The following is a 19,594-nucleotide window of genomic DNA, read 5'->3' as shown; positions in this document are numbered from 1 at the left end:
TTCATTCTACCACCTGAGAAACATCTCAAGGCTGAGACCCTCTCTTCCCAAACATGCTGCAGAAAAGCTGGTGCACGCATTCATCAGCTCCCGTCTGGACTACTGCAACTCTCTGCTGGCAGGTCTTCCAGCAAAAACCATCCAGAGGCTGCAGTATGTTCAAAACAGTGCTGCCCGGGTTCTCACCAAGACAAGGAGATCCGAACACATCACCCCAGTCCTCCACTCCCTCCACTGGCTTCCAATCAACCAGAGAATAAACTTCAAAGTCCTACTTCTAGTTCACAAGGACATAAACACCACCGGTCCGGCCTATCTCCAGGATCTCCTCACCCCTCAACTCACACCAAGGACTCTTAGGTCCGGACAAGCAAACCTTCTTGCAGTTCCCCGGACAAATATGTCCAGAATGGGAGATCGTGCCTTCTCCTCGCTGGGGCCACGACTCTGGAACAAGCTCCCGGAGAACATTAGGGCTTTGGACTCCATCACTACTTTTAAATCCCACCTCAAAACCCATCTTTTTTTTTATCTGCCTTCTCCTAAAGTCCTGGTTTCTGTTTTTTTTCTTTTCTGTATTGTTTTTGTATGCACTGTTTTAAATTGCTATTGTGACCCTGTTAAGCACCTTGAGACATCTTTGTATGTGAAAGTATCAGCATGTGTGTGTTTGTGTGTGCTGTGTGTGTACCATTTTGGAAAACTAATCCAATTCCGAGTGAAACATTTACCACACCGATGTGGTTGATTGGCAAAGACAGACATGAGTTAGGGTGTTGGCATGTGACAACACATACACATACATACACACACACACACACACACACACAACTGGGTAGTTATTTATAGTGCCAGTCATACACCCCATCATATGGCTGTTAGCAAGGCAGTGCTCTCTCTAATCCCCTTCTGATGCAACCTCCTCCAGACAGCCTTCTAGCGCCACACATCTGAGTCTCCCAGCCTCTGCACACACACCTCCAGAGCAGAGCAGCAAACATCTCTCCTTTATTGAGTTCAGTCCACTAGCTATGATGGGAGATCAGACTGTATTCTATATGTTAGAGAAATGAGGCTCATTGGCTGGTTGTGTTGCAGCTTATTGAAAGAATCAGTTAAACACATACACACACACACACACACACACAAGACAACAACAACAACAACAACTACTACTACACCCTCCTAGTTCTCCCCAACCCCACACACAGCCAGGCACTCATAACTACATGTTAATAGAGGCAGGCATCAGTGTAAATTTATTGTGCTCTCAACAATAACACATTGCAGACGCTGCACAGAAATGATTATTGTTTATGCACAGTGGGGTGGTTTCCCTGTGAGTGTGCGCTTTGTGTGTGTGTGTGTCTGTGTGTGTGTGTGTGTGTAAAGGGGGTGTCATATCAGTTTATTGCCTGCAGCCTGCTGAATAAATCGGAGGGAAATCCCTTTGTGAGAAATCCAGGGCTGCTAGGCTTCACGGTGCTACTTAACAGAGTAATTAAGACTATCTGTGTCTGCCTCTGAAACGCTCATTCACATTCACACATGCCAACTGAGGTGAGGTGAGGGAAGGCTGACGCGTGGGGCAGGTGGGAAGACTCTCTTAATCTAATCTAAGGGGATGGCAGATTGGTGTGTGTGTGTGTGTGTGTGTGAGTGTGCGTGTGCGTGTGCGGATGCGTGTGCGGGTGTGGTTGTGTGTGTGTGTGGAGCCAGAGAGATGGCAGAAACAGTATGTCTGTTATTAATGACCCAGTTTAACAGCAGGCTTTAGAGACCAGGGCAGGGAGAACACTTCACACTACTCGCCTATATCACTTTAACTATTATTACTGGAACTAATTAAGGAATCCAATTAATACCGCTGAAATGGTGTACAAGGACAAGAAGCAGCTTGGGGAGCAAGAGAGAGAAAGAGGGAAGGAGGGGAGACTCTCTGTGGCACATCAGCTCAAATGGATGTGCTGTAATGTGAAACATGGGGATGCTGGGAGTTCCAAGGGAAATAAAGGCACTAGTTAGAGCTGCTGGTACTAATCAGACAGATTTGTTCAAGGTGACGCGCACGCACTTGCCTCGTAAACATACGCTGTATTGACTAAACATTCACCCACTTACACTAAGGCAAGTTCATTTATACAGTACAATTACATATACAATGGTAATTCAAAGTGCTTTAGAAATGAGCAGATTAAAACAAATATAAGAGGCTGAATAAAGGTAAAGTGCATTATAAAGAAAAACACAGTTAACAAAAAGCATCTTGGGTCTTAAGTCTAGACTGGCTACAGCTGGAGCACCTTTGTCATGAGAAAGTTGTTCCCAGAGTGGAGTATGATAGCAGCTGAAGCTGCATCCCCATTTTTAGTAGGTCTTAGCAGCACATTTCTCTCCAGTGATCTGGGAGATGTAGCAGGTGTGGGTCGCTGAAATGCATCTTTAATCTGGGCCAGTCATGGGTCAGCAGGAGAGACCCAAATGCAATACATATTAGGTGGAAGTAGGGCAAACTAAAAAGAAGTGCAGGCAGTCCTGAAAAACAAGCAAGAGACACAAATCTAGACCAATTGAAGACAAACATAGTTCAAATGGAAGGGCTATGTTCAGACATAGTTCAAATTGCTTCTCAAATCAGATATTTTTAGACAACTGTCCAGCACTGTTTCCAAGTTATCAGATCCAGTCCAGATATCACCAACCTGTCTGTGGTTCCTGTGATCGTGACATGGGCTTCAGTAACTAGGTCATCAGAATCAGAATCAGAATCAGCATTCTTTTAATGGCCAAGTATATTCACACATACAGGAAATTAACTTGGTGTGGTCGGTGCATAGGACATAACACATAACATAACAACAAAATAGCATAAACAAAACAAGAACAAAGGACAAATGTTTTTTAAGATAATAATAAATAATAAATAATTTAGGCACAAGAAGGGCAAGTTACAGTTAATTGGAGTACGTAAACCCAGAGTCAGTGTGATGCAGGGGGCTTGTTTGTGAGCCCCACTGCCGTGGGGAAAAAACTGTTCAGGTGGCGAGAGGTTTTGGTGTTAATAGCCCAGAACCTTCTGCCGGATGGGAGACTCAGAAATAGGTGGTGAACCTTGATTCACTCCTCCACACCGCTCTCAAACCATATAGAAGCAGTGAATCAAGGTAATCACTCCTACACACCACTCTCAGACCATATAGAAGCATTAAATCACTCCTACACACCGCTCTCAGACCATATAGAAGCAGTGAATCACTCCTCCATACCGCTCTCAAACCATATAGAAGCAGTGAATCACTCCTCCATACCGCTCTTAAACCATATAGAAGCAGTGAATCAAGGTAATCACTCCTCCACACTGCTCTCAGACCATATAGAAGCAGTAAATCACTCCTACACACCGCTCTCAGACCATATAGAAGCAGTGAATCAATGCAAGTTCTTTGGCACTCTGCTAATAGCACCGTGAATTCTAGCAGGCCCACCACTCTAGATTTGACCTTGTTATGTGTCGTGTTGTGAGGGACGTAAGAGACTTTGAAATCTGATTTTGGCAGCCAGAGCATCCGGAATGAGGTGCATCTGCTGAGATCTGATTGGAATCACATTTCAAACCTCTTCCAAATGTGCTTTGGATCAGATCAGTGTTTTTTTTTCTTTGCTGTCAAGACTTTAAAAAAAATTAAAAAAAACCTGAGCAGATTTGGGTTGGCAGTCTGAACAAGCCCCAAGGCTTCAGAAGCAGGCGAGCAGTCACACAACAGGAAGAGACAAACTCCATGGACAGAAAAAAGAAGAGGGGGGATCAACACCGGTACAGACAAAACAGGTGGACCTACAGGCCAAAAACAGAGGCAGAAAAACCAGGCTGGTGTCAATAATCACTAAACTACTTAAAGAAATCAGGTTATACTAACCTCCATCGAACAAGGGAACTATAGGGTATGAATACACAGATCAATTACACACAACGAGAATCGCAATGACAAACAGGTGAGCACGGAAAGCGAGTTACGGAAGTCTTTCTTGCTTCCGTAACTTTAGTATCTCATCCAATCTGTCATTTCTCAAAGTATAGCATGCCTTGTAGCATTCCAAAACTCAGACACAGCTCTATTTAGTGTAGTGCAAAATTTAATGGACATCCTTTTGTAGTGGTCTATCAGGTTCACATCACATCAACTATGTACCAACCACACACACAAAAACGGTCCTTCCATTTATCATCTTGGTAAAAAGTCAAAACATGAGAATGTGGCCTAAACCAAATGTCTTCTAATGACAATACATCATGAAACTGTATAAACAGCACCACAAAGTAATTCTGCTTAGAGCACCCAAATGGCCAGAAGTGGCCCTGAATGGAATAACGAGTCCCCAGCAGTGTGTGGAAGCCTAATACATAAATATGAACACAAACGCAAGCATTTGCAGAGGATTTGACTGAGTACTATTGCTGCCTCTTGCTCCCTCTTTCTCCATCTATGTTCCTATTCCCTACCCTGTTGGTAGGACAGTTGAATTGAATATTTCATCAGTAGCTTAACACCAGGCAATCTGTGGAAATGTCTGTTTTATTTATGTCTGTGGAATGTCTGTTTTATTTATACAGTGCATTCAGTGCATTCAGACCCCTTCATTTTATGCTGAAGTCGTTTTAACCTGTTCGCACAAAGGGGTATTTTTGCAAATTTTCGCCTATATTTCACTGTTTCGTTTTAAAACTAGAATGTCCATGGGTCTACACATTGCATAATAACCACTAGGGATGTAAATCTCTCATGACAAAAACGATTCGATTCGTATCTCGATACAGGGGCACGATACGATACGAGAAAAGATGCATGTTGATAAAAAACGATTCAGTACGATACGATACGATGCGATTCGATTCGATTCGATGCCGTTCAATTATTGAAAACACCCAACCTGCAAAAAATCATTTCAGGGAGGTATTCCCCCCCTAGGCTGCACCATATTTCTGCACCGTATTTGTGTTGTGGTCCCTAAAAGTTATAAAAGCATAATATCATTCTATAGGCTATAGTCCTATGCAATTCTTTGTTAATTATGTTTAAATATGTAGATTACTTTTACTATTTATTATATGCTGCTAATACTATCCTATTTATGTTAACTGCTTTTATTTGTATTCCATTGCAACTTTAAACAAGCCTAAGGAGCTTGTTGTTTTCATGTAGCCCTGGCAACTAGTTGGCATGAATAACATGCACATGAAATGAAACTTGTTGAACTCACCTCAACATGTCTATTAGAGTAATTTAACCCACCTTGGGCAATGCTGAAATCACTGTAACAGATAGTACAGCGTGCAAGACGGTCATTGTGATTTTCTTTTATAAGACAGGGGTACACCTTTGTATAGTCTGTTGTAAAATGTCTTATATTTTCTTTTTGGGGGGCACTGTCCCTGTGCCATGGTGCCCCTGTTCTTCGATACACTGAACTGATTAATTCGGTTCGGCAGAAGAGATAAAAGCCTGTCCACACTGAAAATTGATTGGTTGACTTACCGAAACAGGCTAATCAGGATGCTCATGAGGCACACACGCACACTGCCTCACACACACACGCACAGTCTCTAGGTCCCTCTCCCTCTCGGTCGTGCGCGCGCTACACAAATGCTAACGCGGTTTGGAACACGTCTCTCTCGTGTGCGCGATCTTGTTCGCTCGCTCTTGATTCCGAGAGATTTTAAGTAATTTGCGGGCATCAGTGTCATGGCCTGCTGGCTATGCCGATTACTTCCTGTCTTTTTCCATCTGTGTGTAGGAGTGGCTGTAGCAGGCCGTTACTGAGGAGTGACTACACCTGGGCCTGGTGTCTCCACGGGCCTATAAGATCCGCCGTCTCCTGAACCAAGGGAGCTTCCGGTCTCCCCACGGACGATCCTGCTCATTCTTTGTTTATTGTTACTTTGGCTGGGTTGTAACAATAAATATATGTTCCTTTACTGAACTCAACACTGTGTCCTCACAGTTTTTGTCATGGCTTAGAGCCAGGTTCATGACAATCAGGGAGTCGTTTTCAATATGTGGGAGACTCCCGGAACTTCCGGGAGACTTGGGATGTCTGCACTGGCAGTTGCACTGTTCATACAGTGCTTATAGTTATGTTAGGACATCATGATGGCTCGGTCTCGGAATCATGACTATAAATGTTAAACATAATTGTTAATGAAACAAATATTCTCCTATTTATTATTTTATAATTTTTTTAATCCGAGGATGTCTGTAGAAACACGCAATCAACGACGATGTATCTTCCTTGGCTGGAGTAGCTAGCATAGCATCGGCCATTGAGAATGAATAGCGAAGCTAGCATAGTATTGTTGAGAATCTGTCATTCTCTCCAGGTCCTTGCGTTAATACTGAGAATACAGCCTGATTGGTTTATGCTATGCGGGCTTTGGCCAATGACAGGCTGTCATTATTCTGACTGAGATAAAATTGTGTTTTAAAAAAAACGGAGGGACAAACGCTTGTGAACCGATTCATAACTTTTAAATCGGGCAAAGACAGGTTCATGACATTTTGAAACCGATACGGGACTGCACGCATCGATGTAGTCGTATCTTACACGCTAAAAACGGATATCGATAAGAATCGGTTATTTTTTACACCCCTAATAACCACTCATGTCTTAATTAATTTCCCCCTCAAATCTACACTTAATGACAAAGCAACAACAGAATGAGACATTATATCCTTTACTCAGTTACAATTGAAGCACCTTTGACAGCAATTACAGCATCAAATATTCTTGGGTATAATGCCATTAGCTTTGCATACCTTGATTTAGGGATTTTCTGCCATTCTTTTCTGCATCATGTCAAGCTCAGTCAGGTTGGATGGGGACGATCCGTGGACAGACATTTTCAAGTCTCTCCAGAGATGTTGGATTGGGCTCGAGTCAGGGCTCTGGCTGGGCCACTCAAGGACAGAGTTGTCCCTAAGCCACTCTTGCGTGCTGAGGTCCAACTTTGCTCCATGAAGCTTTCCCTCTACCCTGTGGTCCAGTCCCTGCCTCTGACACCCCCACAGCAGAATGCTGCCACCACCATGCTTCGCTGTTGGGAAGGTATTGTGCAGGTGATGAGCGGTGCTGTTGGGATGGTATTGTGCAGGTGATGAGCGGTGCTGTTGGGATGGTATTGTGCAGGTGATGAGCGGTGCTGTTGGGATGGTATTGTGCAGGTGATGAGCGGTGCTGTTGGGATGGTATTGTGCAGGTGATGAGCGGTGCTGTTGGGATGGTATTGTGCAGGTGATGATGCAGACACCATCATGCTTCACAGTTAGGATGGTATTGTGCAGGTGATGATGCAGACACCATCATGCTTCACAGTTAGGATGGTATTGTGCAGGTGATGATGCAGACACCATCATGCTTCACAGTTAGGATGGTATTGTGCAGGTGATGATGCAGACACCATCATGCTTCACAGATAGGATGGTATTGTGCAGGTGATGATGCAGACACCATCATGCTTCACAGTTAGGATGGTATTGTGCAGGTGATGATGCAGACACCATCATGCTTCACAGTTAGGATGGTATTGTGCAGGTGATGATGCAGACACCATCATGCTTCACAGTTAGGATGGTATTGTGCAGGTGATGATGCAGACACCATCATGCTTCACAGTTAGGATGGTATTGTGCAGGTGATGATGCAGACACCATCATGCTTCACAGTTAGGATGGTATTGTGCAGGTGATGATGCAGACACCATCATGCTTCACAGTTAGGATGGTATTGTGCAGGTGATGATGCAGACACCATCATGCTTCACAGTTAGGATGGTATTGTGCAGGTGATGAGCGGTGCCTTGTTTTCTCCAGACATGATGCGCAGAATTCAGGCCAAACAGTTCAAATTGGGTTCATCGGATCAGACAACTTTATTTCTTACAATCTGAGGTGCTTTTTTGCCAACTCCAGGCCAGTGTTGCAGTGTTGCAGTTATGATTGTCCTTCTGAAGGTTTGAAGGCATCTCCACACAGGATCTCTGGAGCTCAGCCAGAATAGCCATTGAGGTCTTGGTCCCCTCTCGTACCAAGGGCCTTCTCCCTGGATTGCTCAGTTTAGCTGGACGATCCGCTAGGAAGAGTCCTGGTTGTTCCAAACTTCCTCCATTTAAGAATTATAGAAACAATTTTTATACAACCTTTGCCAGAGCTGTGCCTTGACACAATCCTAAACTCTTATGTGCATTGTCAGTTGTGAGACCGTATAGACCGTATAGACATAGCCTTTCCAAAACGTGTGCAATCAATTGAATTTGCCACAGGTGGACTCCAATCAAGGTTTAGAATGGTCTCAAGAGAAATGGGAGGCACCTGAGCTCAATTCAAAGCTGCGCAGAAAAGGGTCTAAATACTCATGGCAATGTGATATTTCAGTTCTTCTTTTTTAAGACATTTGTAAACATTTCTAAAATCCTATTTTCACTTTGTCAGTATAGGGTATCGAGTGTAGGATGATGAATTGATGATGAAATTAATTTAAATGATTTTAGCATAAGGTTGCGAGGTATCAAAATGTGAAGGGGCCTGAGTCGTTTCTGCATGTACCATATGTCTGCCATCAGGGCCATTAGAATGGGAACATACAGCATGAAGCTAATGATTACAACCAGGGATATGAATGAATTTAATAGAGAGAGACAGAGAGAGAGAGAGACAGAGACAGAGAGAGAGAGAGAGATGGAAGAAAGAAGGAAAGATGCTTGTTCAACAGATGTTCTCCCTGTAATAACCTCTGTCACAGAGACTATGTGTTTGGTTTGGTTTGTTTGTCTGTCTGTTTGTAAAAAGGATTACCCAAAAAACTAAACAGCCGATTTTCATGAGACTTGGTGAAGAGGTGGAACATGGGCCAAGGAAGGACCCATTACATTTTGGAACGGATCCGTTTCATTTTCTTTAACATTGCAAGATAACCTTGGTGAAGGTCTGAGTGCCCTTCTAGTTATACATTTGGATTTGGGTGACAAGGCAAGTCATGCACAAAGCAATGATCTGAAATTCAGTCAGACAACTAAGACATTGATGGCCGTTTTTTCCATGATCGATCAATAACCTCCATACAACCCAAGTCGCATAGTTAAATATCTCACTAGCTTGTTTCCCGAACAAACCGTCTCACTAGTACTGCTGTGACCAAAAATGTATTGCTTTATTTTGACTTCTACCTGACCACCTGTCTAGATCTGCTTTAAGCTAGTGGTTGATTGTCTACATGTCAGCAGTTACATTTGATTTCATTTTCCTGAACAATTTAATAACTGTCATCAACAACGATACATCTTAACATATCCCAAGAGTCTTGTGATAAAAATGATATGACATTCAGTCAGGAAACTTTCTGTCAACATTGACTGGGTCTCCACCAGGGGCGATTTTAGGATCTGGTCTTTAGGGGGGCCCAGCCCCCAGTGCTCACAGAGGCACATTATTTCTCGCTATATGAGGTGAACTAGTTCATTTATACATTTTCGAGCTGCAGTATTAGATTTGCTTTGAGTAGTGTTTCCCCCTGCAACAGTCAATTTTAAACTCTTCATTTCAAAAGACTGGCTTGAGATGGGTAACAGAGAGACTGAGACAAATATACCTGACAAAGGCGGAATAAAGATCTGTCCACTCACATCCCATTCACTTCACACAAAAACATACAGTAATAAGAACTAAGTGACTAGTATCTAAGCAACCTACTTCGGAAGAACCATCGGTCAGATTTTCCCAATGTGTCATTAACATCTCAAAATGTCCGGTTTAACGTTGGGGAATTGCACTCGGCCGCACTCTTGACCAATGTTCCCTCAAATTTTTGTCAGCACTGAGCAAATATTTTTTATTCTGAGCGCACATTTCAGCACTGTGAGCAATTCGTAAACCACGCGACCTTACGAAAATGACCACGAGCCTGCGTTTGCCATAGGTTTCCAAAAAAGATGACAGCAAATACATCAATATGTCTACAAGGTTGATATTTATAATGGCTGGACTTTGGAACATTTTAATGATGGTGTTTTACCAGTCAGTTTAGTTGAACTTAAAGGATCTTTGGTTGAAATGAAATAAGGTTTAGGGAGGTTATGACTGGTTCACTGGTTATGAATGATAATGATATATATATATATACACAAAATAAAAGTATCCAAGGTGTTTAGTCATTTCTCAGCAGGTACAACATTTAAGTAGAACTTCATTGAAAGAAAAATGCTAATGCAGTGCTTTACAATAAATATAGTAATTATGGTGTACTTTTTCCTAAAGGGAACCTTTATAAAAAAAATCATAACTGGAGTGGTTTGCAACAAACTAAGCTACAAAACATTTGAATTACATTGCGGGAGCTAGGCCTATCTGGCTGTTTGGCTCATCTTGTCTGCAGGCCTATGGAAGACACACCTTTCTGACTAAACATATGTCAAAATGTTGTTGCAGTTATCAAGATCACTTTGAATAGGGCCTAATAGGTCTAATTGAAAATATTGGAAATTTCTACCTCAAATCTTCTCGCCTCACGAGTTTGTCTTAGTGGCATTCATTAGACTTAAACCGCGTTCACAGTCGGTGCTAGATGCTTGGAATGTGCCACAAATGTCGAAGTTGTAGGCCTACCAGATCTGGAAAATGCTCACTTTTCAGCGACCACCTCAATAACCATGAACTTGAATTCGACAAATGCGTCCCGGGACCGCATATTATGCTTCCTCCAGAAGCGCTTCGAACCCTTTCGCCAGATTGGTCACGTCATTCAGCCCATGATCAAATGTAGCCTACTAACTGCACGATCCAACGTGTCCGGCTCAAAGGCAGCCCACTCAGCTCAGGGAAGCGGGCATCCAAGTGCTCACAAACTTTAAGGACAAACAGAATAATGTCACTTTTGTTCACTGCACGTTTTCCCACTAGCGAACTCTTTTCGCGTTTACCTCCGAGCATATCTAAATATGTCTGAAAGTTTTATCCTACCTTAGTCAGTTTGGACTATTTCATGTAGCCGCTCATGTTTTAAACGTTAGGCAGACCTTTTTCTGGGGCACCTGCTCTGCCTTTCTTTTCGCCATGGTAGCCTATAGCTAACTGCTGGAGCAGAGACCGGCAAGAGAGCTAAAGGAAATGTTGTATGAAAACATTCTAACGCACATCCGGCTTGGTTGTCAGACATGTCAGTATTTGAAATGTTTATTACCTAGCCTACATCCCCTTTGATGCTCAGATTTTTAAACCCTAAAAAAAAAATCGTTTATGCGGTGTGAAAAATGTGCGCAGTTTGAAAAATGTATTGCGCGGGCTCTTCGACTGGCCTGCGCGTCGAATGTAGTTGATGGACGAGTCATAAGCCTCGTTTGAAGCAACGTTGCCAGACATACAAGGTTGCCAGATTGGCCAGTGCAACCAAAGTATTGCGCGATGGCAGAGCAAGATTTTCGCATAATATAATATTTTTAAAATGTGCTGAGCCAGGTGGGGCCAAGCTATCTCACGGTGGGGCCATGGCCCCACTAAAAATAGCCTAAACTCGCCCCTGGTCTCCACCAACCTCTTCCGTGTAATATGCAAGCTTGCCAACCATTTAAGCCAGGGGTGTCAAAGTCAAATACACAGAGGGGCAAATGTATAAACTCCGTCCAAGTCGAGGGCCGGACATATTCAATATTTATTGAAAAATATATATGTTCATGTAAACATGAACTTAAGTTTACCATAGGCCTATTGAATCTGGGACAAGCACGCTTAATCTTAGACCCATTAGTTATTGCCTAAAAACACAGAGAAATTTCGAAATAAAATAAAAATCAGTGGCATTAATTTCTCATGCCTCTCTTTTCTACATATTGCAGGCGCTCCATTTGTGGTCAGTCCAACAAGTTTGTCCCAAGGCAGACCCATTTCATTTACACATTTGAATACCTAAATAAAATTACACCGTGGTTCATTCAAATCAATGGAACTTTTGCAACATTCTGAGGAGCTGGTGGGCCAGATGAAATCGCTTGCCGGGCCGTATCAGGCCCGCGGGCCTTGAGTTTGACACATGTGATTTAAGCCAACACTTCTATTCCGCAAAGGTGAAATGGGAAAAGTTGTAAACAAGCCACAACTGGTTTACCATCACCAAGAAGTACCAGCTTTATGTCTGACACCTCAGATTAGTCTGTGTGCTCACACAAACCTACTCTAAGTACACACCTGAGATGCTGGAGATGGTTAAGATGATAAGTCTATGTGCTCACACAAAACCTACTCTAAGTACACACCTGAGATGCTGGAGATGGTTAAGATGATAAGTCTATGTGCTCACACAAAACCTACTCTAAGTACATACCTGAGATGCTGGAGATGGTTAAGATGATAAGTCTATGTGCTCACACAAACCTACTCTAAGTACACACCCGAGATGCTGGAGATGGTTAAGATGATTAGTCTACTGTATGTGCTCACACAAACCTACTCTAAGTACATACCTGAGATGCTGGAGATGGTTAAGATGATTAGTCTATGTGCTCACACAAACCTACTCTAAGTACATACCTGAACTGCTGGAGATGGTTAACTGCACCAATGAAACAGAATGGGCTGTGGACAGAGGACAGGAACAGAACAAAACAAATAATAATGATAATAATAATAATAATAATAATAATAATAGTAAAAAGAAAATCTTAACAGAACAGGAAATCAATGAGAAGGAAAAAAGTAACAGAAAGCAATAGCGATTAGATGACATTAAACAGATCCAAAAAAGCAGTGTACTGAAAGACCCTACCCTGAACATCAGCCCAGCCCAGTGTTAGCACAGCAGGGTGATATTGGGGATCCAGATTGAGAACGAAAGAAAGACAGAGACAAAGAGACAGAAGAATAAGAAAAAGACAAATGAGAGGAGAGAGGGAGGGCATGAATAGGCTTCCGAGCCTGTTCCCTCTTGGCCTCCGTTCCACACACACACACACACACACACACACACACACACACACACACACACACACACACACACACACACACAGGCTTGAAGCCATCCTGAAATGCTCCATATGTCCTTTCTCTCACTATCCCTCCCACCCTTTCTCTCCATGTCTCTGTCCCTCTCACATCCACAAACATACAAGACCATGTTTGTCTCTTTCATAAACTCCACCGATCCTCTCCCCCAAAGCGCTACAGAGGAGCCGAAAATGAATTTCGACCATTAAAGCTGTAAAAGGATAATTAAATAGATAAATAAAAAAATATCCCAGAGCTTTCATCAAATAAAACATGAGAGAGAAGGGGAACTCTTGATTGTTTATACTAAATATTGCCCTCCCTCTGTGCCACTATGTGTGTCTCCTTTCTTCACAACCTTGTAGGCACCTGCCTGATGAATTCAAGTGAGAAAATGAAAAGTTCTATTTATTTTGGTGTAATCATTAGGATTAAGCTGCTGAAGAAACGCATTAATGTCTAATCCCCCTCCTTCGTTCTCTCACTCGTGCCCCCCCCCCCCCCCCCCCCCCCACACACACACACACACACAAACACACACACAGAGCTGAAATCTTTACAGCGCCCAGCGCTTTGAATGTGCCTAGGGAGAATGGAGGCACTCAGTCGCAGCAGCCTTGAGCAGGAGCTGCAGCCAGGCAGCGGGGGCCTTTGTGAGCCTACAGCTGTCCTGGCCTCCTTTCTCTCCAGGCTCTCTTTTCTTCCTGACCAGGGCAGGGCAGGGAGGGAAGGTGGTGCTGGGGTGAGTGTGTGTTGGGGTTAGTGTGTGTTGGGAGGTGGGGGGTAATCCCCCCTCCCTCTCTTCTTTCCAACCCTTTCTCTCACACACACAACCTACCTGACCCTTTCTCTTTCGCTGTCACTCTTTCTGTCACTCTAATTCCTACTCTCTTTGCTGCACACATCTCACTCCCTTTCTCACTCTCACATTCACCTAACAGATGATGACAGGGCACCTTTATTTATGATAGAGGCAGAGAACATCATATACAGAAGGTAAGAGGGAGAGAGAAACAAGCAGATAGATGTGAGAGTGCGTCAGGAGATACACATCCTGTAAAAGTACTCCTTTTAGCATCAGCTACAGATGCATGCAAGTGAGCTTGTGTGAAGAGAAAAACATGACACATGTTGCTGCAACTATTTGGCCAATTGCTTTCTTCACCCTAATCAAATCCAAAATTAAATATATGTTGCCACGTTAACTATGATTCCAACACAAAACCGCCTCAGGGCACATTTGAATTTCAAATGAACCCTTTTAGGAGTGCTGTCATTTTCCAAATGCGCAGTTACTGATCTTACATGCCGGGGAACACTTTGGAACCGGTAAAGGTTACGTCTCTAACAACTTAAGCCGGGAAAAAACATCCATTTTTGGAATCCTAATCACCAATTGAGAGGGAAATAACCATGGGCCCTCATTTTACTGACCGACAACTGGCAATGAGCAAAGTAACATGCAAAGTCCATAATAACTTGGCTGAATAACAAGCAAAGTCCATAATAACTTGGCTAAATGATGTTGCTCATTTCATACCATAAGCAAGATGCGCAGCGCACACATGGGTGGGACAGTGCAATGCTCACATGCCACACCATAGCTTTGGTCGTTGCCTGTCGATGAAGTGAGGGCCCCTAGTGTGAATCTGAGAGATGATGTCATGGGTTATATGAAGTGAGGGCCCCTAGTGTGACTCTGAGAGATGATGTCATGGGTTATATGAAGTGAGGGCCACTAGTGTGACTCTGAGAGATGATGTCATGGGTTATATGAAGCTTTGGACATAGAAACTGAGCATATGCCATCTGCATAAACAGATTAGAATGTTACTAACATTAAACGTGAGCTGGCCAACATGTGCAATATGATCAATATTCATCAGTACCCAAAAAAATCCCACAACAATCTGAGGATTGAAAGTGCTGAAGGTTATACCATAAAATAGTAATATCCTGACAACAAATAATAACACTGACTAAAACCTGGTTCCAAGTTCTAAGTTTAGGATTAGAATACTCCTGTAGGCAGCAGGGTTGTTAGATGAGAAGCCGGTGTAGGAAAAGAAATGTGCCTCACACACTTGGCTGCTTCCATCCTACTACAGAGACAGTGAAAGAGAGAGAGAGGGAGAGAAAGATAGAGAGACAGTTAAAGAAAGTGAGAGGGAGAGGGAGAAGTTACTATCAGGAGGTGCAAAGGAGGCCTAGAGATCGATACTGTCACTCGCCTCCTGTGTGTCTGTGGTTGGCTGAGAGAATCACAGACTATGGGCCCTATCTTGCACCCAGCGCAATTGACATTGTCACCGACGCATGTATAATTCCTATCTTGCACCCGGCGTACAGCGCGATTTTCCCTCCAGAGGCGCGCTTCGAAATGAACTTGCGTCGACATGGGCGGGGGCGGAACAGAGAAGGCGTTTCTCTGGCGCAAGTGGTATTTTGCAGTTTCAAAACAACGCCGTGCGCCGTGCGCCATTGACCAAAAAAAAGCTGGTCTAATGTGAGGCGCAATGTCTAAAGTCTGTAACGCGTATTCAGAACGCTATTTTAAGGGCGCATGTGCTTGCCCGCACAGTATAGGACCTATAGGCTACACTTTACTTCTGTCGTCTTCACGAGAGATTTACACCAATTGTTTGGCAAGCCATATATAATTACAAGGAAAATAAAGTATTTACCACATGAGGAAATCATTGTGATATCCGTATCATTTTAAAACTAGGCATACATCTAGCGTACACAATTGACCCAAATGATTCAGGTTAATTGAAGCTGCGTGACATTTGATTTATTGTATGGCTTTGTTGCATTTATTTAATGCCAGTATTATTATAAATCTTGTAAACTCATCTTTGTGTATGTGGACTTTATTTATGTACCTTGGGTTTGGACAGCTGGTGCACTGGCTTGGGTGCCGATTTCCATGCCCCCAAATCCCTGCAGGCTCTCAGGCGTGAGGGTAGACGTGGCGATGTCCTCTGCTGCCGTCAGATCCTGGGTCGAGGCAGATCCACCTCCCGTGAAGGCACGAGAACGTGTGTTACCTTCCAGCTTGGATGTCCCACGTCTCCGGACGTCATTATAGCGTTTTCGGCAACGTTTTCGGGTGCCCCGTTGCAGAAACAATCACGGCAATATCTTGACATGCTTGCTTGACTTTGCTTACTTTTGGAGGGTTTCTCGCATCCCCATATATATCTATCTCCCGGCTTTTTACAAAGCCATACAATAAATCAAATGTCACGCAGCTTCAATTAACCTGAATCATTTGGGTCAATGTGTAGGCTACGCTAGATGTATGCCTATTTTTAAAATATCTTGGATATGGATATCACAATGATTTCCTCAAGTGGTAAATACTTTATTTTCCTTGTAATTATATATGGCTTGCCAAAAAATTGGTGTAAATCTCACGTCGGTCTCCTCGGCTGTGAACTTTTCCGGTCTTCCACCAGGTAATTCCGCCATCAAAATAACAAGCCGCTATGGACTATGCGCTCCTCGCTCTTAAAGGGAATGTGAAATGACGCTCGGATTGGTTTATTGCATATTACGCCCAAACCACACCTATGGCTGAGTAACCTCCTTTGGACCAACCCTTAGTTTTGACACTTGCGCTGGACGCAAGTGTGTTTTTTCCGCCGTTAAAATAGCAACTGCGCCATAGAGCCGCCCACACAGCTACTTGCGCTTGGCGCCGTCCTACTTGCGTTTCTGATCGGCAAGATAGGGCCCAATGTGTGTGAGTTCACTCACGGCATCATCATACACCCACTGCTGCAGTGAGAGTCATACAGCAGTCACTTACTCAACAAGCTGACGCAGGCTAAGCTATGCAAGCATGAAAAACACCTGCTCAAGAGAACATTCAGGAGGTCATCAGAACAGATTAGAAATGCCAGGGGAAAGGCTGACCTCTGACTGACTGCTGAACTTTAATGCCTGACCTGGGAGATCAGGAAACTGGGAACTGATGATATGTTTTATAGACATGGTTAAGGAATTTAGCAGATGCTTTTGCCCAAAGTCACTTACAAAACATTAGAAAAGAAACGTAACACACAAAGTATGAATAATAAAACTGAATGAATGAATGAATAATGATAATAATAATAATAATAATAGCAGCCATTCCAAATATCAAAACTCCTTTTTGAAGTATGTCTCAAACAAACGGAGTGAAGCCTTCTAGTTAGCATTCACTAAGAAATAAAGAAAAAAGGCTTATTCAACCAACCACTTCAGCCATCCTCTTTATTCACAGTAGGTCTTTAATGTAGACATTACTTCAGGCGAATTACGACTAAATGAGTTTGAGTTTCTTCAGGCTTGAGCAAATAACAGCATGTCATCCCCTCTGCCGTTTGTTTCCAGAGGGAAGATGTCAAATGTTTAGACTTCCTCTCAGTTGGGTCTTTATGTGCCTCAGGTCATTACTAATCCAACATGTCTGCCACACTCTCTCCTCACCTCTCAGTTTGGTCTTCACGTGCCTCAGGTCATTACTAATCCAACATGTCTGCCACACTCTCTCCTCACCTCTCAGTTTGGTCTTCACGTGCCTCAGGTCATTTCTAATCACTCATGCAAGGCCTTTTTTTGAAACAGCAGTATCCAGATGATCCGTAACCAGGGATGGATTAACGATGAGCTCAGGGGGCCCCCTAAGCCAGAGCCTCTGCGTAAAGTCACTGTTATGTATCTCTTATTTGTGGTTGAAAAAGGTGTATTTTGTTCATTTGCTAATGGCTTTAATTGAGAGTACCTGTGCTTTGTAAGAAAATGTGCATGTGTGCCAGGGGCGTAACTATAGACAATGCAGCCAGCGTGGAAGGTTCGTAGGCAAAGCAGACCCTGCTTTCAAAACTATTTTGGTCGTATGGAAAGTGTCGCTAGTTCAATGCGACAGTGATCAAGGGTCATTTTCTTTGGACTATCAAAGATCCCTAATGCGTTATTCTATATCCTGTCTTTGTCATGGTTTTCATAATTTTTATGGAAATATCGTCAGTAGCAATCAATAACACAATTATATGCATATCGTACAAACACTATAGAAACTATAAAAAAGCTGATTCAATTAAATGAATAATTTCTTATTTCATTTGTTATTTTGTGATAAACAGATATGCAATGATGATTGCTGGATAATATGTATCTTGTTCGCCAATGTCAAGTCTCTATTTGATCATGTGACGAGAAGATACGATATAGCTAGTTTAGGCGCAGAATCTGAACATCAAGACCTACAAGCTGACTGAGCACAGTCAGAGGCAATGCATACTTGCCGAACGATGCCTTTCAAACATAAAATTGGTAATGCATGATATGCTCTTTCAATGAACAGGGTAGCCAGTCCATTCAGCCTCTCCTGCCCCATGCTGCTCAGGTTGGTCTTAATCAGATTCAATTTGGTAAAGAATCACTCGGCTGTTGCCCTGTCACATGTAATGTCAGAAACAATAGCAGGGCAGTGCACCGAAAGTGGATGTTACAGAGTAAACTTTGACCTGTTTACTTTCCCAATACAAAAGCCAAAGTATCTAATTCGACCAATAAATCCAACACATTCTTGGTAAAATATATATATACACCTAGTGGTGATTGTGTGTGTGCGTGTGTTTTGCGAGCGCACAATCCATGTCCGTGACTTGTTGGCATGTGTCATCGGAGACGCAGTGGGAAGACCAGGAAACTGTACAGATGGAATGGACCAGAATGTTGCAACACATGATTCAAGTTGTAAGCCCTGAACAAAGGCACTCTATAAAACTTCATATGCCTAGTGGACGTCTCATCCCTCAACAATGAGCGAATACATTTTACCACACTGTAAACAAACGGAGGTCTTTCCAACCTTGACTGACCAGTGCCCTGAGCTTCAGCAGTGATAAGAGCAGCAGACAGCAGGATCATCCCCAGGAAGAGCCCATGAATCATCAGACGAGAAAACAGGAGGGTGTGTGTGTGTGTGTGTGTGTGTGTGTGTGTGTGTGTGTGTGTGTGTGTGTGTGTGTGTGTGTGTGTGTGTGTGCGTGTGTGCGTGTGCGCGCGTGCGTGCGTGCGTGCATGCGTGCGTGCCTGTGTGTGTGTGAGTGAGTGAGTGAGTGAGAAGGCAAAAAGAAAAGAGGAGTGGAGAAAGGATGGACAGGGAGAGGAGAGTGGTGTGCACAATGAAATACAAGGTGATGGAAGGGAGGGTAGAAGTACTGAGGAGGAGTGAGAGAGGGAAGGGGATGTGAGAGAAGAGTGGGAGTGAGAGAGTTTGAAGAAGAAAGGGAGTGGAATGGACAAAGGGAGGGGCAGAAAGGTGGGAGTGAGAAAGAATGAGAAGTCAGGAGGGAGGGAGAGGTTGGGATATGAAAGAGATAGAGAGACAGACAGGCCTGGAGACTGGGGGTGGAGAGAATGAGTAGAGAGCAAAAGTAGTGGGGGGGTGGGGACTAGGGGGGAAAGTTTGGGGGGCTGTGGACAGGCACTGAAGGGCTGGCTCACTGGGGGCTCTTGGGATACGTGACGCCCCTGCTGATTTGCATAAAATGGGGGGCAAACTTGAGGGGCACAGC

Source organism: Sprattus sprattus, assembly GCF_963457725.1.
Source record: "Sprattus sprattus genome assembly, chromosome: 4".
NCBI lineage: Eukaryota > Metazoa > Chordata > Actinopteri > Clupeiformes > Clupeidae > Sprattus > Sprattus sprattus.
The sequence above is the reverse complement of the archived record's forward strand: the minus strand, read 5'-3'. Positions refer to the sequence as shown.